The sequence below is a fragment of the Anopheles moucheti genome, chromosome 2, assembly GCF_943734755.1.
Source record: "Anopheles moucheti chromosome 2, idAnoMoucSN_F20_07, whole genome shotgun sequence".
NCBI lineage: Eukaryota > Metazoa > Arthropoda > Insecta > Diptera > Culicidae > Anopheles > Anopheles moucheti.
Window position 1 is genome coordinate 35,136,710 of NC_069140.1, and position 24,541 is coordinate 35,161,250.

The 24,541-nt window shown below is 45.1% G+C and overlaps 1 protein-coding gene across 1 annotated transcript in view; it reads left to right on the forward strand.

Annotated features, from left to right (window-relative positions):
• Window positions 1-24,541, forward strand: part of LOC128304218 (mucin-1) — a 59,798-nt gene that overhangs the window by 29,465 nt on the left and 5,792 nt on the right. The window lies entirely within an intron of this gene.

Sequence of the window (24,541 nt, forward strand, 5' to 3'; positions counted from 1 at the left end):
CGTTGGTTGAGATGAAATTAGTTTAATTTTTCTCGCCCTCCGCACCCGGCTGCTTACCGGAGGACCTCCGTGTGCGCTCCACCAACGCGGAAGAACGCCATGTGAAAGTGGTGTGTGTGGTGTACGCGTCGGTGGACATCCCGGTGGTTGTGGAGATTGGCAAAATCACTAGCATTAACAGCCGCGACCGACCGACCGCACGGTGCAGCAGCAGGGAAGTCCGATCGGCTCATTATGCTGGCACTCGTTTGCTTCGCACTGCACCCTTTGGCTGTGTTTTGCGTCGAACGATCGGTGCGTCGAACGTCCGTGTGCTAGGTTTCATAATTTCGTCTAATAATATTAATTACCCGTCGATTTTCGCCACCGCAAAACCGGGTCGACCGAGCTATCCGGCACGCTGCGCTGCGGTACGCGATTCGAGCGGAAGAATCTCGGAACAGTGAAAACAAACTTTCGCGAAAATTAGCCCAGAACCGTAATTTGTCTGTATTTGATATTAGAAACGCAAGATGGTGAAGTCCAAAAAAAAAAAAAAACAAGAAAGAAAACCGGTAGCGAAACACTGCTAGCCCCATCTTGTCAACGCTGGGTCGATTAATTAATCAGTTTCGGCTCCCGGTTCGCTTCATACAGCGTGAATAAATTGTTCGCCATCGGTGCGCTAATCTGTATGCATTATTCATTGCATTTTATTCCATTTTGTGTGTTTGATGGGTGACTTGGGGCAGGGCAATGAAGAGAGAGAGAGCGAGAGATGTTTTGTTAAATCCTTACATCGAGTTTACATCGTTGTTGTGCCTTTCTTGGAGTATTTGCTTTATTGCTAACTATTGTTGTCACGTTTTGTTCACGCCGGTATGTAAAGTATTAGCTGCTGCAAGCGATTTGCTTTCCGTTGTTCTATTTTTATTAGATGCAATAACTGATTTTAGAGATGACATAACACTGTCGGGGGATTAAAGTTTTTTATTTATATTAGTTATGGATTTTTAAGTCATTTTGTGATAAATGTATCGTGTTCTTTATTACGATTTATTGCCTGGCATCGATACAATTAGATTTATAAAACACGACGTACGAACAGAGAGAGAGAGTGAGAGCGCGCCCACTAATTGCCACTTATTTTATACCTAAACTGAGTATCTCGCTTAGGCACTCACTACCTCAGTATTTGATATAAACTTAAGCATGCGTTACACTACTGAAATCTACATCCATAACAATTTAATTATCACAAATAGAAGACATTTTTATTAGTCCTGTTTTTGATGATGTACTTCCAGTATTCGATATGATAAATAGAAGAATTATTTAAATTTAATTAGAAAATACTACTTCTCAAAATGCATCATTGTGCAAACAACAAATTTTCTTACATTTAAAACAATCGCGCCATAATCATTAGGGACCCGTTCGCTCAGGGAAAAATCCAACCGGACCAGCATCCAGCCTACCGACTGGTTACAGAACTCCGGTTTGATCTGCGTTGGTTGATTAGAATGAAAAATTAACGCGCGGGGCCAGTATCGTTGATGTCCTCGTAAGGAGAACCTACTTACAAGCCCGGAGCTCATGTTTCACTGCACACACACCATAATCCGTTTCTTCTGCGCTTCAGCGGTTACAAGTTTCGCTGCTGTCGCTGCACTTGCCCCTCAGCTTCACCTCCCTCTCCGGCAAACCATTTCACACCCGTCCCGTCGGTGCGTCAAACCGTGTCAAACTGTAACCTCCCACCGGTAGCAGCAGCAAGTTCTCAAGCCAATAAAACCCAACCCACCAACTAGCTATACGGCACGGAACAGAAGCCCATATGGTCGGGAGCTCGTCGGGACGGTCTAGTTCGGTTACCATTTTTTTCTCGCTTCAAACATTTAATTGTGCTGCCAAAAAACCAAAAAAAAAAAGAAAAGTCCCAAACAAATCCTGTAACTGTACGCCCGTGTGTCGTCTGTGCGGATAGATGTAAAGTATGAGAAATTACACGCGCGTGCATCGTAAAAACCAAAGTTGCTCCGGGAACTAATCGAACCGAGGAAAGGATCGTACCGCACTAAGGTCACGCGTGTTTTGGATGCGTGGAGAGTTTCACTACGAACACCACCACCACCACCAACAACAACAAAAGTGGTCCTCAATCATCTCCAGTCACGTTCGGCAATCGGCAGTCGAAGCTTCCGTACGTACACGGGGACGTATGATGGGTTTTTTGTTTCATGCTCATCCTTTTTTTTTTCATCATCTTCTTCTTTTTGGTTGGCTTTTATGGTAAAAGTGTTCCAAAAAAAAAAAAAAACGGATGATGAGCATAGATAAGAAAGGGCTCCCAAAGGCGAGATTCTTCGATTCAGGTCGCTGTAATATGAGAGTGCCCTCGGCGGGCATGCCTGGAGCGCTTGAGCTGTTGCATCCAGCGCTTGTACCACACGGAGCACAAGGATTCTTTCGGGCCTTTCGGGGGTTGTACCACAGGCCAACAGGCAGGACCTGCCACACCAAGTGAAGTGCGCTTTCCAAGTAGGCAGTAAATTAGGGGTTCAATGCTCAACGCTGGGTACGGATTGGTACGGAACATCTGGTTCCGTTGCTGGAAGCCTCGTTTCGCTCGTTTGCTCGCGCTGATGGTTCCTTTAACGCGTTTATCAAGTGTGTTTCGTTTGTTTCGCCTCTTCGCTGCTTTCTATCGGTTTCTGTACGGTTTTCCAAATGGATGGCTTCGGGGACCTAGTTCACACATGGGTGGACCGTGCACTGCGTTTGCGTGTACGCTTCGATAAAGGAAGTGAAGGTTTCGGGAGGATTAAAACCGTACAACCTCATGTGTGTGTTCACCTGATGCTTCTCGTCGCCTGTATTGTGTAGACTTTTGGGTTTCGTCCATTTGTTTCGTTCAGACTTTCCATGGGGCATTCAGACAAAAAGGCTGCTTGGATAGATTTGATACTAATCAATTTATGTTTGCTCTTTCTTTCGTTACAGGTACGTACCATTTGGTGGAAGAAAACACGATTGAGTTTTAGGTGATCTCGTTGGGAACGAGAAATTCGGAAATTCTAGAATGTAACGAATTGTTTCTTGAAGGCTTGAAGGTTTGAAGGTAAATAGTCGGTTATGTGAGTTTTTTTAATTTGATTTTTTTTTAGTAAAGTGGACAATCCTTGCGACGGTAGTAATAAAATTACAAGACATCACATGTATGCGAATTCGCAGATATGCGAAATATGCGAATTTTGATAGTGTTAATTTCAAATGAAGACGATGTCGACGACGAATGGCTTTGAGGTCGATCCAGTAAATTAGTTACAACTAGCACATAGCTAGCTAGAGCTGAGTGATTATGATTCAGATTCATGAATCTTAATGCATTTTTGAACTGATTGAATGAATATTTATCTTAGAGGAATCCAAGATTTATCGTTTCTTATTAACTCATCACTACCCTTTGCCATGGGTCTAGCTAGAAATCCGCTTCAAGTCTCTAAGGAGCAAGATTAGCCTCTGTCTTGGAGATTCATTAATACTTTGAGAGTTGATTCCTTATTTACATCAACTCCTGACTCCTTATTAAAGATTCATATGAATGACTTTTCTGTAAAAAAACCATTGAGCACAACACTGAAGCTAACAAATGAAATTGACTCCATAAATGGCTCTCTAATTCTACTCTTGATCTTTGATTTACGCGCAAACAAATGAAATTGATTCTATATTTGCAAATATCGCTGATTACCGAGTGCATCTCGAGGTCTACCAGAAGTTTAATCATTATTTTACAGCATAGAAAAGAGGCAAACGCTTTATCAAACAATATTTACATCGCAGACCGACTTAATCACGCAGCAAGTGGTGTGAATAATAGTGCTTGACTAACAAACTGTTTCTAAGTTGCAATTTGAATGGGCCCGAATGGTAATAAATTAAATCCGCACAGTTCAAACAACAAGGCAGCGCCGCTCGTGCCACGGACACTGTGGGGGCGCTACCGTTTCCGCGGGCCATTTAGCCAAAGTACACCCTTGTTGGTTGAATTTCGTTTCGTTTTTCTGGACGCCTCCCAACGATGGATGCGGAACTGCAAGTAGAGGGACACCAGACAACCCACCGCCAGTCGCGCTGAGGTGAGGTCAAATATTCAATTAGATCAAATTCGTTACCTTCCGCTGAAGTTTCGGTTGGTACGTTCTAAACCGGACGCCGCTGTTACGGGCGGGAGAATCGACTGTAAGAATCTGTCGAAAACGGCGCAGGAAAAAAAAACCCTCACCTTGAAGCAAAAATTGTTCCTCGCCGTGCTTTGGGACACACCCACGATGTCATGCGGCACGGGTCCGGCACAGGTCATAACGAATTTTAATGCACGAACCGATCGCACCGAGACCGACGTTCGGTGGGTTCGGTTGCGAAAAGATTGGCCTCCAATTCCAGGCAGCCCGCACACACCGCCTGCTCACGTACCGCAGGCGGGTCTGGTGTTATTGTGGCTAAGAAATTGGTTGGTTGTGGTTACGGGCACTTAGGGAATTGGTCAATAATCGATTATGTCTTTTCGTCCACGCGATGCGAACGATTTTTGCGTGATTTGAACGCGGCTTCAGCGTTGACCTTAGCGGATGCAGGATGCAGGAAAAGCTCGGTTCGCGTTTGTTTGTGCTGGTACGGAACTCTTGTGGTCTATTATGGTGCAAGAGAGTAATGGACTTTCTATTATTTTCATCAACTTCAACAAATAATGAATAATGTTTCAAAAATTCTAAACCCATCGAATAAATTGATTTAGTTTGGTGTTTTATTCTACAATTGTCGACCCGAATGAAAACAAAACCTTGAAAGATGAAGTTTCTTTATCGAGGCCAATGTATCGTTTTATCGCACGCGTCTGCTACCGCTTTGTTGACGGAAGCCAGCACTGTTCGCTTTGGTTGCTGACCCGTACCGTTTACGATACGGGTTACAAAATGTGGCCGAAGGGCTTAGCGTGCTCCTGCTGCGTACACGAACCAAACCAGCATTGATTATTTCTTTGTGCAATTTTATGCAAAACCGGCTACTACCCCAAAACCGCACCGTCTGTGGCCCTTTGGTCCGGCAGCGATTAGGGCGCGCGCGGGATGTGGGAGGGGTAGGGGAATGGGGAGGCTTCCTCCATCCCACCAAATCGTAAACAACAAAAACCTCGCCGCTTGCCAACAGCTGGCAACCCTGGACACTGGTCACGAACGCTCGAACGCGCGGTGGTGGGTTGCATTTGCGCGCCAAATGTACGATGCCCCCCGTAACGCCTCGAGATGGAGGGCTTTTGAAAGAAGTAAACAGCAAAACGAAAAAATAAAACGAGCAAACGGCAACGCCACAGCTTAAAGACCCACGCCACACGTCACACGCTACGCGAGTAATCGCAGCTTTGAGATGCTACTACGCAAGCCACCATTTCGCAGAGCCTTCCCGCCCGCCGTGGCTGTGTGCAGCGTATGTCCAAGCACTATGCAGGAGCCGGTTTTTCCTTCCTCTTGTTGTTGTTTTTTTTTTGCATCACAACTCCCGCTGTTTGCTGCCGTTTTGATGCAAGGGACTTGTGTGTGGAGCGCGCGCGCAAAAAAACCAGTTTCCGATCGTCACCACCGATCGTCGTTAGAATATCGCGCGCGGTTAGAATATCACGATTTCCTTACCTTGCCTCACCATCACCATGACTTGGATCGCTCGGAAGCAACCAAGAAACCAAACGAGAAGTATACAACTTCCCGTTGCACCATCTTCAAGGATCATCACGGTGTGAGAGGTGAGGGGCTAGCCGAACGGTTTAAGACGACGGGATATAACGGCTGGGCAAAAGCAAGATTACGTACGCTTTAAGACAAACAAACTGTAGGGGATCCCGTTCTACGGCAGGAAGTTCTGAACGAGAATGTCGCCCAAGGGACACCACGGTAGGGTGCGATCGTGCAACACAGTGCCTTGCTGCTGGAGCCCGCCGATCACCACATTGTAACAAACAACGAGGTTCGCAAACATTCGCGGAACACTAAATGTTGGGAAGGTCTAGAAGAACCGGGAGATCTCTCGCGAATGATGTCAAACGGCATACAGTCAATCGCCATTGCGGCTAAATAGCACACGACCTGGACCGCCTTCCATTGCGACCAGCGTCGATATATAGGACAGACAGGAGAAATCTCATCAATAGGGATGTAATTACGCTTTATCGTAAGTATCCCTTCATTCAACGCGACAGCAAACAGCAAGATCGCGTGTCGGAAAGCCAAGCCAAATCCATCCCCCTTGCCATGAGTGATACGGGATTAATGGTAACCCACCCAGCGCAGGTTGCAGATGCATCGCATTGATGATTGGCTAGCAAATTATCAGCTACTCGATGAGTTAATACCGTCCCTTGCTGACCCTGTTGCTGCATCCCCGGTTGCAATAAAATCATCCGCGTCGGGTTACGATGTTTGCATAATTATTGGCCAAGCCCTACGGGGCCAATGTGTTGGGTGCGTGCGGTAAAGTAGCTGGGCTCATAAAAGTCTGTGAATCGACTTATCGACATTACATAGACGAGAGTTCTTGGTGAGGTTGTTTATTGCATGATAAAAAGGGATGTTTTATGATGAGAGCGTATGATGCGATCTTATTACGTATGATTTATGACGAAGACAGAAGCGTATCACCAACAAGTTGATGATGTTCTGGCCGTCTTTTCGTAGGTAATGATCATTTATACAATTTACTATTTGTTACTGAATTATTGTTCCACAATTTGAATCACCTTTGTCGAAAAGAAGGACTACACCACACGACTTGTAAACACAGAGCTATCTCTCCTATGCATGCAAAACAATTCTCGTCCATTTCACATATCGGTCATAGTGGGCCTTCTTCTGTGACGAGTTCTGCCATGTTCTCTCTCACACAGTAAAACAACCTCGCCTGTGCAGTTTGCTTCCATCGCCCGTACAGTTCTTCTGCGACCTTTTTGCCGCAGCCGAGAACCGTTCCCCGGGGGCAAGTGTTTGTGATTATAATAATAAAATATTTACACTTGTACCAGTGCCGCGGCCGATTGCATAACATCAGCACTTGCACAAGCCACACACATGCACATCGGCGTCGGCGTCCAAACGATAATGGAGACTGCAACGATGGCTTGAGCGCGAACCATAAATTAACCATCCGTTTCAATTGGGGACCCCATGGGTCAGCGGCACGGGACCGGGTGGGATGGTTTGGCGGTATCCGGGGAGGAAAGAGGGACCTGCACATTAGAACGAGTTGGACTGCAGGAGGTGTCGTTCGATGCGGTCCCGCACATGCTGCTGCACATGCACGTACACAGTCCCGCAAGATCGACCCCGTCCCCAATCCTTTCGCTGCTCTTTAGCTCTCCTCATTGCACGTAGTGTACACTTGGGGTGTAGTTTCTTGTTTTTTCTTACTGCTTTCAGGCTAGAAAACTGCTCTTAGATCTCCTTCTCGCTCGCCACTCATCTCTCTACTCTCGGCAAATGCGATCGCGAGTGCAACGGGCAATGGTTTCCGTAAACAAATCGTATCCCCCTTCCCACGATGCCACGTCGCGCGACACGCGATACGATCGAACGGCCCGTACTGACCCCGACTTGCATACGCAATGCATCCGATAGGCACAGGGCGTATCGTGCGTACCAACCGGAGTCGGAGCTATTTTCGGAGCACGCTTGAACTTCAAACTCAAACACGCTTTGTGCGTTCCGCGAAGGCGCAAACGGCGGGCGATGGCGCTTATCATGTTTCACGATAGCTTTCGAGAATTTGAACGCACCAGTTTCGTTTGCTTGGGTGCCGCTTATCGGGTGGGCCACACCTAACCCGTTTCGAGGCGGTAAAAGATATCGTTGCATCGGTTCAAGTGCGGTGCTGATGGTTCATTTGGATCGATCGCGTCGGGTACGTGCGGTATGATTTTACTCTTTCGATCGATGATTTTATGATTCTGAAGAAATGCTTTTTACGATCATACAAATGATCGCAGGGGGAGAGTTCTGGTAAAAGGAGGATCTTGTTGAAACGAAATTAGTCACACTATCAATATTCCTGCAGGTACTTGACGTTTCGACTGATAAAAATATTTACTTAGAAAAATAGACAATTTTTAACATTAACCATAAAAAAACATAAACAGAAACATAAAAAACATATTAATATGAATAGCAGAAGGTAATTCAGTCACATCAAGTACTTATTTAAAGATTTGCAAAAAAAGCAATTAAAAACGATAAAACAAATTAAATGGGTATATTATCGTATAAATATTGATTAAAGATTGATTACGCTAATCAGATAAACAAGTAGGAAAAAATACATAAAATCATACCAATACCCACTGCTAACATGAATTATGCGCATGTTTAGCACACAATCGATATGTGCGGTCGTAGCACTGATTCACTCTGTTGCTTCTCGGAGGCAAACTTTAACCTTTTATTTATGACTGATTATTCCACACTCATCATGATCCACTTTATCCCCGCGTGCGCTGTATGTTTTTCCTTCCAACCTGTTACCTGGTTACTACTACCCCTCAGCTAACCGGGGCACTATAATTTTTCCGATCATTAGACCAACCTTGACAATAGCAAACAGCTCCAGTACGTGTATGTCTTGTAGGTTTTTTTTTATTCATCGTTGTTTAATTTTCCTATGCTTTTATGCGATCGCCTCGCGCCTGCGCTGCGGTACCAATAATGCTCGCGCTGCAGTGTAATCATTCCGGTCTCCAGATCACTCACGTATCGATCGATTCGTCTCCGGTCACGGCACCGCCACCGAGCACCGAATGGACGGCGACAAACCGTGCACATATTAATAAAAATTTTATGCTGCAATATTGCGCGCCCCGGCCACATGTGTCACGGTCGGCGTCCACTGCTGGGAGTGGAGTAATTTCGCGACAGTTTCAGGCGTGAGCTTATTGCTGAGCCTTATGCTCACGGTTCGCGCCAAGTGGACGTGACGTTCCGTTCGGGTTTGTATTTGAAGACGAAACGGAATTAAACAACAAAATACAAAAAACAAACCTGCTCCTTCGGTACAGGTAACGGGCAGCATCCTGCAAAGCGCCGTGTAACCGCGATGGTTGTGCATCGCGAAAGATCGCACGATCGTTCACGGGGGCTGCTGGGGAGCATGGTACGAACAAAATGGCTTTAAATAAACATGATATTGCGAACCACTTTGCGAGCTACCGGGCAAAAGATGATTATCGTTTTGCAAAGGCGTGTGGGGAAGCCGAAGCACGGCAGACGAAAAATGACACTAGATAAATAACAATGAATGCACATATCATTTAATGATCGTTCAAATTGCCTCCCCACGGACCGATCGGAACACCCGAAGGATACGCGTTTGATGGTGAGCGATGAGTTGCAGATTAATGCAAGAACCTCCTCGGTGTATGGTGGCATGTAAGTGCAGCAAGAAGCCGCTTAAGATGGGAAGCGTGAGCGTGGTTATTGTAACAAAAAAAAAAAGACCCCCTTGACCACGGGGGCACACACGTTCGTAGTTCTGTTTGAAAAGCATGAAAATTACACTACAACCCCCAGACCACGTGTGGATGTTTTATTCTATTTCTTTTCTTTTTTTCCCCCCGTTGCTTCTGTGTCAAAGCAACGACCGTCTGTGATCGGTTTTTTTTTTTTGCATTGCATCGCCGCATTGGCTCTTAAGAAATGGTTCGCAATGCACCGACTCTTTTGACACTTTGACGAATTAAATAAGGAACAGTGGATTCCCCCTCTCTCTCCCTCTCTCTCTCTAAACGATCGGTTTTAATGGAAGCTTTTTGTTGGCTAGTTGGACCATCTTAAGCTGCGCCACACATTAATGGTAACTGTATTGCAGGCCAGTGAGCAGCAACAGCAAAAAAAAAAGTTCGCTCATACCAGCCAACTAAAATGGGGTTGACATGTTGTTGGGGTGCCCGGCATACTCGGCACAAACGATTTGCAGCTCGTTTGCAGTGCTGACGGTGCTGAGCTTTAATGATAATGTGTCAACAGCACGGAACAAGACGTTCACGTGCAGTGAAACAATTAACTGCATCTGTGACCGTCAAGAGGGACACGGGCTCGCCGGTCGTGTGACATTGGTCCAAATGCAGAGTTGTATTGCACCAGCAGTAACGTTAGCAGTGATGGGAGAATGAATAGAACATCATTTTAAACCCGTTTGTTAATCGAAATATTTAAAAATGCTTTCACACATATGATTTAGCTGAATATCCTGTTGACGCTAACAATTTTATTTTAACACTTATTAAAGTTTCTCATTTCTGCATAGAAAACATGCAACAACATAATAAATTTATTATGTTGTTCATGATTATTTCTCTATTACGCGTGTCAATCTGCCTTGGACTTAGATACATACATTTCCTCTTAAATACTTTTATGATGTATTTTACCAGGTCCAGTACCTGTTTGATGTAACTGAACGTTGAAGCTTGCATTTTTCCTTCCTTTGAAAGAAAGAAAAGTTCCTTTTTAGAGTCATGTTTCTAGGACATTTTTAAAGTGGTACCTAATATAACCATATTTAAATAAAAGTTTTGAACCTGATCATGGTTGTTATTTTTATGTACTGGTTCTGCTACACCAAGTCCAGTGGTACTTACCCAACACTAATGTGTTGTACACTTTGGGAAGATGCATTTTAAGAAATAATCTAATTTTAGAGATTATACGATTGTTTCGCTCCACAGACCTGGGGTTCTACAGATTTATTCAGATATGTTCCTAGACTTGAGTTGTGAATCCAAATTTGCTCAATTTCAACGATTCAGAATGCCAAAGAAGCTTCTTATACCAGCACTACCAGGAGGCAACTCTTCGGTCTTCCCTCTATTTAAAAAGTAAAACAAATAACGTAATATAAAATTATTGAAGAAATTTTATATGCATTGCCTACTAAGATTCCCAGTTCAGTATGTTATCGTTACAGACGTTCTTGCTGCCCTTATCGATACCAACAAAAGGATAGGGACTCTTTACCGTTTAATTATGTTATTTTTTATTGAATTGATAAATGCATTAAAGGTTCATGAAAAATTAAAAATTAACAATTAAACAATCACATATTGCCATTTAAAAAGCTGCATAACCGACCATAACCTAACTTAATGCAACTTAATGTATAAAATCCGCTCACAGCGTTCTTGACGTTTTGCTGTATTCATCACATGCATAAAAGCAACAATTAAACGTGAACCTGTCATGTTCATGCGGTGAGACAAACCAAGTGTGTGGTACACATTAGCACATCTGCAAACATCACGGAGCGTAGCGTACGGCAGGGCAATGTCATAAAAAATACCACAAATAACCCCGACGACGTTTAGCGATTGTAATCACAGATGATGAAGCGATGCACCCAAGGGTAGCAGGTGATCGAAGGGACGTGCTATTGCAAGATGCACAGCGGTGCGACGCAAAGCAGCATAAACGGCCGGCCACAGTAGCGGTAGCATAAAACCCAAGACTATCCGTCAACCTTCGCGGTCGAGTTTTGATGCACGTAATAGCATCTCGCTGCCCGCTAGAAGATGCAATGATCGACTCACACGGGGCACGGTGGGTACATGTGGGCAGTAAAGAAGAAAAAAAAACGAATCATTTGAAACCCAACGCACATTACTAACCGATCACAAATTACCGACAAATACGTGCACTATTTGTGGCCACCGGTGGTGGTACCCTTAGACACTTCGGCACAAAGCGTTCGACTCGCGAAATGTAGCCCAGGAAATACCCGCTCCGCGTATCGTATCATACGTAGTTGCCGGCGCACGCTGCTAACCTTGAAGCTGTTGCCTGATTGCATAAGCCTGATCGCACAACGATCGCGAATCGCGCGACAGCACAGGACGGTGTTCCGTATGCCACCGCTCTCGGTGCAGTCGCATCGGGTGCAGTCAGCTTCATTAGACGCGCAGGCTCTCCAGCGTGTCCGTCCGCCGTCCGTCGAATGCAACTTTATTTGCACCACCCCGCACGGCTTTCCTTCCTTCGGCATCCTTACGGTTCGCTTGATCTAACCTTTGCTCTCTATCGCCGTCTTGTTCATCCCCATACGATGCCTCCCTCGCTTTCATGGGTCGCTCGCGGGGTGGGAGATTTGCAGTAAATGAATTATTCTAAGTGCACATGTGCAATTATTCACTGCTCGACGTTCTATTCACCGATCAATTGTTGCCCATCACAGTTGTCTTCAGCTACACTTCACACACACACACACAAACACCCGAAGCCACCCCGTCCTCCGGCCGTTCGATTAGGGCCGAAGAGGGAGTCTGGCGATTTCGAACTTAAGGCGCCTGATGCAACGACTTCGGTTGCTAATAATAATAACGTCGACAATGGCGTCAAAAAGCCACGACATAAAAGCGGTCTAATATGCAAATGGAGGTACGAGCACGGGATGCACTTTGCTTGCTTGCATCTAGATAGCAACCGACACAAATGCTTTTTTCCATTACGAATTTCAAATTCAATTCTTTCATTTCGACTGAAAGAAGGTAAAAAATAGACGATAATTTTGTTGATAAGCAGGGGTATTTTAGTATCTTACTTCTTGTTTGTCTTTTTTAATGGTTTGTATCAAGAGTTATTCGTCTTTATAGTGTATATTCACAAAAGTTTTCCATAAACTCAAGGCTTCCAGTTCATTGCAGCAGGAAACGCTAACATTGAAAATGCATCTCGAAATGCAAGATTAATAAACAATTGATTCAATCACCATTCAAATTGAAGATGCTTTTGATGATTTTATTGCGAAAATCAATGTCACGCTAGAACGATGCAGAAAGATTGCTCCATCCCGGAAAGCGGAAAAGCAGAGTCTTCGCACCGAGATGCGATAATCAAAAACAACAATTAAAAGACAGGAAATGTTCTTCCATATGTGCGATTGTTTAAAAATGCATTTTTCCAACCGATTTGCTTATTTTAAGCGTGTTTAGTATTTGCATTCGCTGCTTAATGTATGCACCATCCGCACGAGGGCTGTGTATCGAGAAAAGGGTGTAAAAAAAAACTCCTCCCTTAGATGAGGTTCTTTCTTTGCAATTCATTACAATCTCGCGTCCCTGATGGCTGGATGGATGGAGGGTTGTTCTACTGCAAAGCTGCTACTACTAGAGTATGATTTAATCATTCTAGGTCCCCTTTCTGTGCTGCTCGGTGCAGCACGGTAGCCATCCATGGCGTAATTGGCCCTAATTCGACCGTCAGTGTCCAGCAGCCCCCGAGCGTGCTGAAGCCATTCGAAGTGGAAAAGGGTTTCACACTCCACGCAAAAGGATGCTGCCGGCAAGATGGGCAGCGTGTGACGTAGTACTGCAGAGAGTACACAATCTTCTCTGTCTGTAGCCCCATCCCTGCCCAGATGATTGCAAATCGTTTGCAAACGTTAATCCAATCAACGTTCATTTAGCCGATCTGTGATGGTGTATGACCGCGTACCACCCTCCTGTCTGCATTCCCACTGTTACAGGGGGCACACTTTCGGGAAACGTGGCCTATTTTTCATTCCCAATGTAGATGGAAAAATTGGTTCCCTTTCCTTTACGGTCTGCGCTGTTTTTCACCAGCAGTGGGAGGGGGGAGCAAGATCGCAATTAGTCAATTAAGCTTCGCACTAAAACCCCCTACAGGCTCTCGAGGGCGTAAAATCAACAAATGCTCCAACACTCTCAAGTGCAAATGCCGAAGTTCACAGCAATTTTATCCATGCGTTTGGGAGCGTATACACACTTCCGGGAAGGGAACCGGGTGTGACGGTGGTGATATTAATGAATGAGTGCGCATGCAATATATTGCACTGTACTGTGCTTCGGAATGGTCAGTAAGCGTTGTTGGCCGCTGTTTCGGACGTGTGCGGATGGTATCCTGCGTCAATTAGTGTCTTCCATCCAAGGACATCGGTTGACGAGTCTCGCGGTTGCAAACGCGTGTGTTTGTGTGTACATGTATACTTTTCCTAATGACGACACCTAACGTGTTTACTAATGATTCGTGCGCAAATGAAGTAGTCTTGCCCTGTTCGATGTGCCATGCCGATGGGGTAGGATGATGATTGACACAGCCGTGCGAGATCCGGTGTGATTGATCGAGCCTGAGATGTACAGCGATCGATCATCACAGTGCTGTGATGCTTTCTGCGATTATTTGCATGAGTTGAGTTAATAAACTAAATGATTAAATGTGAAATGAAAAAAGGCAATCTGCATTGTAATGTACTTTTTTTTTTATTAAGCAACTTAAGGTTTATTTTTTGATAAATGATTAGCATTATTTGTATAGTATCACCTGCCCCGCGTCCAGTATGGATCGTTAGATGAGTCACACAATAAATTGCCAACTGGAACAAAGCAGTCAAACGCCAAAAGATTAGTCACCTTTAAATATGTTGGCTGTTGGCGTTCCTGGAATTTTATCCGCCATTGGACGGCATTCGGTATGATTCCTTTGCCGTACTATTATCTGGCATTCCGTTTGCCCTTTTTGGCACATGCAGGTGGCTGGAAGCGAACCCGTACCGAACGGTTCGTCGCTCATCGCTTTCGTCTAACTTGGGCAGCATAAAACAAAGGTTACGCTTTACGCAGCGAAATCAACCCTCGGGGAATGTTACGATTTTTGTACGGAACGTTTTGCGCTTTAGTTTTGAAGTTTGAACGTCTTCCACCAAACGTTTTCATCGTTTTCCCTGGAACATAATCTTGCTTGATGTCTGTGCGCTGGTACGTTGGTACGCCTCCCAAAATACCATCTCGTAATAGCTGACGGAACCCTTTTTTCCCAACGGAGGGCCGACAGATAAAAGGCGCGTCTAGAATTAAAAACCTGATCGCGATTGTTACCGAACAATCGGTAAGTGTGGTCCTTCCTGGAAAACGGCCCTAAATCGATCTTCTAGATGGTTTTGTTTTAAAAAAGTCATAACTTTTAAATCTGACGCTGTTCGACGTCTTTGCAATTTCTGGCTGAGTTGAGATGAGAAAAACGAAACGAAAAAATAACCTTCCACGACTTTTAACTCGATATATTGATTTTTAATTTACTCTGCTTGAACTTTTGCCATTTTTTGTTCGAAATCGGAACGAGAGATCATATATGGGAACATAAATCATACTTACTCTTGGCTAAGTAAATTATAATCCCGTAAACAACACTCTAACGTAAATGGGAACATTCGTTCTGTTTGAAAAATCAATCCCATTTGACCTCCAGCAAGGTTCAGTATGGTGATCAGAAATTTGCCAAAAATAATAAAACTTCACCAGGATTTTGAAGCGTTGTTAGCTCATTAGGAGTTGTTACTGCACGAGGGATGCGAGACGGGACTGCGCTTTTTTCCAATTATTATTATAATTTTGTTCCCTAAAGCACAACGAACCAAGCACAGAGCCCTGGTAAGCATATCGGGCACCAGACCACGTGAAGACACGAATTTGATTTTGATGGTCAGTAATAACAAAGATTATTGCACCGGTCATTACCATCCCAGCGTATTCTGCCTTTACCATTCGTGATGAATCTCTAAAGCCATGTACGCCAGCGCACAGGTTGACCGGACCAGCGCTCGGTGTGCTGATCGTTGCTCCACAGGTTTTGGGAGGGGTGTGTGTTGTTTTACGGCACCATCCGAAGAACGATAGGGCTCTCCGTCCGTCTCCACTGGTCAGGCCCCCAGTCTACAGCCTTGTTTACACCCTTTTCGTATATTTACGATCATGGATTAATAACAATAAATAAGCACGACCGAAGGGAAACAAAGCAACGGACAGAAATAAAAATAAAACCAAATACACATCTCACACGCATCGTTCGCAACCGCAAAACAGGCGAACCCCCCCTCTTGGCATTATTCGCCACCAACACCAGCACACACCCCGAAACAAAGCAAAAATCCCCATTTAGCTACCGGTTTGGGGGATACTTTTCGTTTGCCCTGCAGCGCAGCCACCAGCAGCAACAACAACAACAACAAATAAGTGGAAAGACAAATTTAACGACGAAAGATTTCGATGCGCATCAGCACGGGAACCCATTGCGCGCGCTCGGTTAGCGGATAAGGTGCCAAATAAATCTTCACCTTCAAACGCTAACCCTCCCCCCTGTAGCGGAGTTTTGGTGCATCGCACCGATTCGTTGCGGTTTTACCTGTGGTTTGCTTTAGTTTTCGGCTGCAAACGGTGGCCGTTTTGCTGGAAGGGCCAACAGAACAGAGGTTGTGCATTTGTTATGCTTCATTTAGAGTAGCCTTATTTTTTGGTTGTTGCGGGTAAAAATTCGTGAAAATAGTTTATGACTCTGTCTTCGTATTATTGTGAAACGAGCACATTATTCTTTCGGGGTACAACAATCTGTGTTTTGTGTTGGCTTCCGTAAATCGTTGAGGTGAGCATCACAAGGGAATTTAAATGCACCGGTTGCGCATCATTAGTGAATCTCTGTTCAGTACGATACACGTCTCATTATCATTCTTTTTTTTTTGTTGTTGTTGTCGTGATTAAACCACAGACCCAAACAGACAGACAAGTTTGCATCAAATAACCTCCATCAATCCGTTTTAATAATTTCTGTATCTTCGTGTCGATAATGACACCCCCGGAAGGTGCATCAATATCCGCCACGCACACACAAAAGGGACTTCGCTTTTTTTCTGTTTCCGTCAAACAATGTTGCACATTTGGATATGACAATGGTGTGCTGGAAGAAAAAAAACCGAAAGATCTTGTTAAAAAAAGACACTCATCCGATCATCAGTCAGCAGCAATACGGTAGCTTCGTAAAACTGCGTAAAACAACCCAGAAAACGTGTGTGTCCCCCTACCCCGAAACGAAAACAGATGGGCCAGAACTTAACCTCATGCTGCTGGTACTGCATCATGCCTGCCGTGTGGCCGTGGCCAGAAACGTGACGGTGCACCACGCAGCAGGATGAATATTGGCCCGCGTGTGCTGTGGCAGATTAGCTGCACCAGTTCGGTAGCCCATGGGTAGCCCCGGTCAGCGCAATGCGCCGAAGATCGCGCTTCTTCTACCAACCACATTACCCTTTTGGGTTCGATGACTCTCGCCGCTGAACGGTAGTAGTTCAGTGTGTGGTAGCTGTGGAGGCTTTTCTCTCCTTTAAATGGGATTTAAATCTTCTTCCCGGGGTCGCCTTTTCTCTTCTCCCGGTTTGCCCTTCACTCGGTTTGAGACGTAAATTGGGGAAGTAAGAATTGAGCAACCGATTACGCTTACCGGTAGCCAAACCACATGCACGTACCCGACCCCATACACACTCTCCCAAGCGCGTGAGGGACAACGCCAAGCTGCGTGACGCTCGTCAGGTTTTTCGTTTGTGCGGATAAGACGTGGTGCGTGGTGCGTGGATATTGCGGGGTAAGACGAAACAGGCCAAGAACAATAAATCCATTTTGGATGCTGCAATAAAACCCTTCGATGGAAAGAAAGTCCATCGCAAGACGGTTTCAGATTGACGTGCCAACCACCGCGTTCACCACCATGCCCCAGCATCCGTACCGAGCCGATAACACATTGGGGATGAACCGCGCAAGCACGCTATACACGGCTAACGTGCGCTAGAGGTTCGTCGCTTGTCCGCTCGTTGAAAATCCGCGCTCGCGAGCATCGCGGACCGGTGGAGCGGGGTGTGTGTGTGTCTGTGTAACGGGTAAGCGGGTTGCGTGGCAAAACAAATGATCGCTCGCAGAACGCGGGAACCGAGCAGAACACCTGGGCCACTGGCTTGGTAAACGCTCGGTTTCAACGACCCCAAAAGCTGGTGGACAAACAAAGAAGAACGAAGAACGGGTTGGAAAGGAATTGGACGGGAAATGGGGTGGGGGGCGGGGAGAAGATGGGGTTCTTTCCACACCCTTGGGGTTGGGCGGGTCATTTATCCGTCCATTTCATCCCAACCGTGAGCATATTGCAGCGAAACACGATGCAGCATCTCATCTCACGCCCTGACTACTCGCGTCTCCCATCTCACTGCACGGTTACCACCCGTCAAACGGAAGGCTGCCCACGAGGAGTTGTTTCGTTGTGGAGGTAGATTTTAAGCGGGAAACATACAATCGTCCTTTCGATTCGGCGCGCTGAGCTGGTCTGTTGTCCGTTGCATTGCTGATGAAATTGAGCGAAATCAAATGTACGGGCGCACTGAATCTCATCCTAACGCTAGCACCCGGTGTTATAAACGAATGTATCTTGTCGAATGAACTGTTCCCTTTATTCACCCCTCGTTCGCATTTAGTTTTTTGGCGCAATCGTAAAGGCTTTTCGATCGGGTGCGTCATGATCATCGTTGATGTTGATCTTTCTTTATTATCTCGTTCGTTTCCCATCTCGTTCGTCACAGAACTTTGCTCGGTGCAGGTTTGTGTTGGATCTCGTTTTGTTTTCATCCAGCTTGCCGCGATTCCTCCGGGTGCTTCACCACACCTGCTCCTAGTGATGTTCTGATTAAAAATGCACGCAGACACACACACGCATGATGCGATTAATGCATCCACGATCGGGGAAAAAAAACTCACTACCATCAATTTTTGAGAGATTGTCTGAAAATCTCTCGCCCAGAAGAATTATTCTGCCCGCGTTACAGAACGTTTCCCTTCTGCGCATCCTGTTCCCCTTTTGCGCTACCACCATATCAAAATCCCGACCCATAATTACAATCGTACTTTCTTTTTTATCCTTTCTTTTCACCTCCATTCCTTCTGCCTTTGCTGGGCCCTTGCCTTGGCCTTCCGAGCTGTGATCGAGCTCAGTTTTACGTTAGCGTTTTTACGTTTTTGTTTTGTTCCGCAGCTTCGCCCCGTGCTACAGTGCGTCCTCTTTTTGGTTTCGGGCACGTCTTCTTAGCGCTTGCTGGCGGCCGTGCATCGTACGGTACACGATGGCGCACACGCAAGTGCATGCACACAGCGCGTCTTTATCTGTTCCCACTTTTTTTTTTTTTCCTCCCATTTATTTTCAATAGCCGATCTTCTGCTTGTTCTTCCCACTGCGACGATTAAGAACCCACGGCACAGACGACGCACAGGTCAACCAGCACACACACACACACACACATAACAAAAAAAAAAATCAGGTTCTCTCTTTTGCATCCCTCGCACACCTCGCCCGCCCGTCCCTCCAGCCACCTGTCCCTTGTCGCAGCCCTTAGCAGGCTTTTTATTTATTTATCGCTTTTATTTATTTATTATTCACGCTTTTCTTCATTTCTGGACGCCCGTGGACGACAGTGTGTGCGTGTGTGTGTGTCACATTTTCAGGATCACCATCGCGTGTGATGATGATGATGATGGTGGTGTGCGCTGGTCAAAAACCAAGGAAGACTATCGCCCAACTGCAACTGGCTGGATGCACTTTGGGTGCGAACTGCAACACGGACGGCGGGGATACGGACGGCAGTGAACGGATTTCTGTTTTTGTTTACAATCGAGCCCTGTTCTCTTGTGCTCGATTTTCTTCATCCGTTCTATGCTGCACTTTGCTTCACTCCGTCGCTCGCGCGGTTTTCTTGTCCGTTTTCATCATCGTCTTCTTCTTGTTCTTCCCAGCCGGTACGCTTCATCGGTTACGATTTTTCCTTAATGTTGTTTTTTTTCTTCTTTCAGTTTAACCTTTTTTTTCCCCCTATCCTCTCTCTCCTATCCTCCTGCTGTTGTTTCGTTGTTGGGCTGCTGCCACACTCTTCTGTTGCGTTTGATGTTACGTTTGTGCCTTGGTTCGTTTTTTACGGCACTGTACCTTTACTGTTCCTGGTTCTCGGTCGCGCGAGTGTCCGAAAAGGGGCCCGTCATTCGATCGTACCGAAAGACGCGATCACTTTGTGGGTCTCGCATGCTTGTTTGCTCTCTGACGCATCGTCCATTTCCAACGTTGTCATTCTGCGCTACTCTTTCTACTCCACTTTCTTTAGACGCTTTGGTAGTTTATGTTTTCCTAAGCGAATCTCGTCGCAAGCACGGATGCGGATGGATATGCCTCCTTGTTTTTTCGTTCAGTTCCTTCTAAACCGTCTTCAACTATTTGTAATTTGTCTTAATGGTTGAGGTAAATTAATTTTGAAGCTGTGTTGCTATCTAGACCAGTGTTCTGCTTAATGACCCATATGAAAAGAGTCATTAATATTGAACTTTAGTGAAGAGCCAGTGGTATCTTTAGTGGACTTCCAAAAGATTCATGGATCTCTAAAGGTACTGAAGAAGATCATTGAAGATGCCTGAATTTCTGAAGACTTGTGACTTCATGGATATTATGGAATATCCCAAGTAATGCTAGTAATAGTGATGTCTTCGATTTGATAGGTCGATTCAGATCATTATTTGCTTTGCAATTATTCTAGCTCATAATTCGCTTAAGAAGGTGAACCCCCAGCAGTGTTGGTATATGCAGTCGTAGGCTAGCAAGGATTGGGAATGTTGCTTTTTTTAATTTTTTTTTATCTGACTCTAAGGTAAAACAAATTTTAACTCAAGATTTTTAAGAGACCCTTACACTCTACTAAAGCATTATAAAATAACTTAATTAAAAGATGGTATAATCTAATTATGAGATGGTATAGTAATTCAGGGCACTGCAAATATCGTCAACTTTAATATTTCACTCTTCTACTATCATTTTAAATTTGGCTTATTATCTATTTATTATTATTTATTTAATTTTAATTTATCGTGGTCTATTTCGTCTATCATGTTTGTGTTAAATGATGTGTTGTTAGATGTAATAATAAATTTATCAAATTTCAAATTGTTTAGAAGCTGTATTTTACTGCTCCTCAACGATGCATCTTCCGTAACGATTCTCCCGAGCATCAAATTAAATTGCCCAATTCTATGACGTACGTGCATACTAATATCGGTTTATACTGCTACTCATCTAACGCAGTAGATGCATCTGCACAACATTTGTGTTTCTTCGCGCGCGACTTGCTCACACGCAGCCACGCGCAGTTTGTTTGTGTACGTATTGGGAGCGTCTTTTCTTGTTTTCTCCACGTGCACTTAATGCAATCAACCTTCTAACAACCATTTGCCAGCGAACCAACGTGAGAGTACAACGACTTTTCATCTTCCCTTTACTCCTTTTGCCCCATCCGATCGGTGTGATGTTGATGATTTTTCGTTTGTTTTCTTTCGGGCATTGAAAGTTTTGGCGCGCTTTTCGTCTCGCGGGAAGCAATTAGGATTTTACTTGCTTTTTGGCTAACTTTAGGGTGGAGTTTTAGGGAAATTCGGTTTTATATTATCTAATGTATCTTGTTCTATTCAGCTCCTTCCGATCCTGTGCACGTTTAAAGCACCAGAACCGATGCAACGATCCACGAATGTCCACAATGTTCGTAGTGCGCAAGCGAGCGTTATCGAAACGGGTTTAACCCACCTTCTCTTCATCGCATTACATTTTTTGATATCGAATCCGCTCCGTTGCCCACTCGGAAATTGTCCTTCTTCTGGTGTCGCCGCACAAAACCCACCACCTCGCCCGAGATGTGGTGCGAAGGCGTCACATGAGATAAGTAGGCCACGCCACGGAACTGGTTTTTCTTTTCACTTCTTCGCCCCACAGCGTGTACCTTCAACCCTTACAACTTCCAGAACGCGTGAGGGGCCTTCGCCGTGTTCTTGCGTTCTGCGGTGGCTCCAAATGGCTCCCGGGGCACAACCGGGAGTGCATTGACACGGGAGTGAACGAGTTCTTGATTGCAGCTACCGTATGCATCGGCTGCAGCAGCAGGAACGTACAGGATGAATCTCGGGCTATCGCGTGTTATTTTTTCATATTCAAATGAGGCGAACCATATCAGCCGCCCCGTGTCGAGTTTCGGTATACCGGTGCTGACCTCTGGCGTGGCCCTGTTTTTTTTTTTGTATGTTATCCCTTAGCCGTTGTTTGTTGTGGTGCTGTTCGTTCGTTCATTCGCGCGCGAAGCCTTTCGGGAAGGATTGGAATTGGATAGGGCCCGTTTTCCGGGGAGCTCTGGTTGACGTTTGTTGTCCGTTGCATTGGCCGGCCCTGCGGACAGTGAGAGGCAAGAGCGCATAATCCGTGCAACGGCGGGGAGCGTGAGTAGCTCGTATAATAAATGTTTTATTTTCATTCCTGCTGCCCATGGTGGTTTAATCCATTATGCTTTTGTTCGTCTTTGCTGGCAGGATTTGGTAAACCGTTGCGATAAATCATTCCGTGCTGGTGTGGCTCGAAAATGAACCTGTACCCTTTATTCGCAGCGTAGTTCCGTTGGGGTCGTAATAAAACAGGGACAATACCCATAGACTTCATAAGCGTTGTGCGTAGATGATGGCTTAACATAAATTTAATCCATTTATTTGAAGATTTATCCAAAGTCAATATGGATAATTTATTTCCCATTTTAGACAACCATTGAGATGTATATAATTTTTCAAAAAAAAAATGTGTTCTGCTGCTGTCGGAATTGATCGCGTAATAAACACCTTGGCCAGGCTTTGCTAACCATGCAAAACATAAAGGCTACTCCATTTATCCGCCCACCGATCCGATTCCGTTCCGGATCGGCACACTCTCCCAGAGCACGCAAAGCTTACAAAATCACGCTGCATATGATGAGCGCCACAAAAAATAAAAACACTCCACTACAAACCGGTGGCACGCGTTTTGTTGAACCGACAATTTAGCGTTCGCGATCGCTATCGCAGCGGGCGATAATGCAAACGATCCTTCACACGGTGGAAAAAAATAAAACTGAAACAAATCTTCGTGCTCATCAGGAAAAAAATAACCTTAGGATCGGAGCACGATCATCCGCTACGATAAGAAAGTGTAACTAAGTAGCTTCCACCTTGTCTGTGTTTTCCCATCCCATTCTCATCTAACGGGTGATTATGTGAGTGATAAATAAAGTCACCACAATTTGTGGGGAATTCATCGACAACGAATCAAAAAAAAAACCGAAAAACAATGCAACAAAAAGGTCTGGTCCCTTTGAGCGGGGAAATTGAGACACGTGGGCGGAAAAGTTTCAAGTAACACACTAACCAAAAAAACGAAAGAGAAACATGCCGTTGCATTTCCGGAAGCGGAGCGGCCATGTAATGAAACACCGTGCAAAGAAGGGTAACGGCGGAAGCTTACGGTGAGCTCGCCGCCAGACAGTATGGCACCGTCGACGTCGCTGACCGCGGTACAAAACAATGCTCCCCCATTAGCGTGTGAGATCGGCGAGAAAAACCCAACACCGCTGTGGAACTGTGTGGGGTGGAAAAAAAAAACCAGCCTCCCCGCAGGTCCATGCCGCACGTATGGACGCACAAAAAAAGTTCTGTCGCGCCTTTTAGTCAATCCAGCGGTCAATCATGATGTCACACACTGCTTAGGTCTCTCGGTGTATGTGTGTGTGTGTGTGTGTATGTGTGATTCGCAATTGCCTCCCCCATTGCCAAGATGTTTTGCCCTTTTTTGCCGACCATACCGTGCGCTTCGTTTAAATCGTAATCAAGCCGGACTCTTTCTTCTTCGGCAAAACGAGCGGCATGATGTTGTGCCGATCGGTTAGCGGTCATGCGAAACATCATTATGATTATTGCTACCGCGCTGATCGCCCATCCATCGATGATTCCACCGTTGCTGATGAACGGACACACGTGAGAATTTTAATTATTCTCGGGCTATTTGCACAACCAGCGCCTTGTGTGTGTGTGCCTTAAATGGGATAGGGCTTACGCTTGCGGTGGAATGTTCCTTGTTCGATTGCATATCCTGTTTCTGCTTGGTTTATTGCATTACCCCACCGGTAGGGAAGAGTTTCTTCTCTGTTTTGTTTCGTTTTGTTGTTGCTGATTTCATTCAGCTTACTGCGAAACCGATCGAATCGCAGGACGTTGTCTCGTGAGAAAGGCGTAAACGTAATTAAAGACCTTTGCGAATGCGGGTCACTTCACTTTTGAACATCGGGGGGTTCTTATTGCGATTATAATTGCCACTTGATCGATTTATCCTTGGGGTATTTTGTGTTTTATGTGTTGTTTTTTTGTGTGTTGTTTTTGTGAAAGACAAATTAATTGGTAACACGTTAAAGTACCTTCCAATAGCTACTATATGCACCCAATTAATGGAATATAAGTTTCTTATTTAACCTATGAAATAGTTTATTCCAAATAAATATTTATATATTAATATAATTATTGGTGTAAAGAACAACTCAAAGAAAAAGTAAGTCATTAATTCACATCACTTTCGAGTGTCTTTGTTTGAAGGACTTCCCGTGTATGACCAAGCAAATAGCAACAAAACTCTTTCCATATCTAACAGTCTTACAACCCAGCTAACGGGTGTTTTACTGACGACTCCCGATCAGACGGTTCTGCTCCATCATTTCCACCAGAAGTTCCAGCACGGTATCCGGGGGTTGCGCTTGAGTCACTGGGTGAGAATTTTAATTGAACCCAGGAAAAAGGTTCGATACGCGAGATACGCGCGTGGTAGGTGGTTGTACTTTA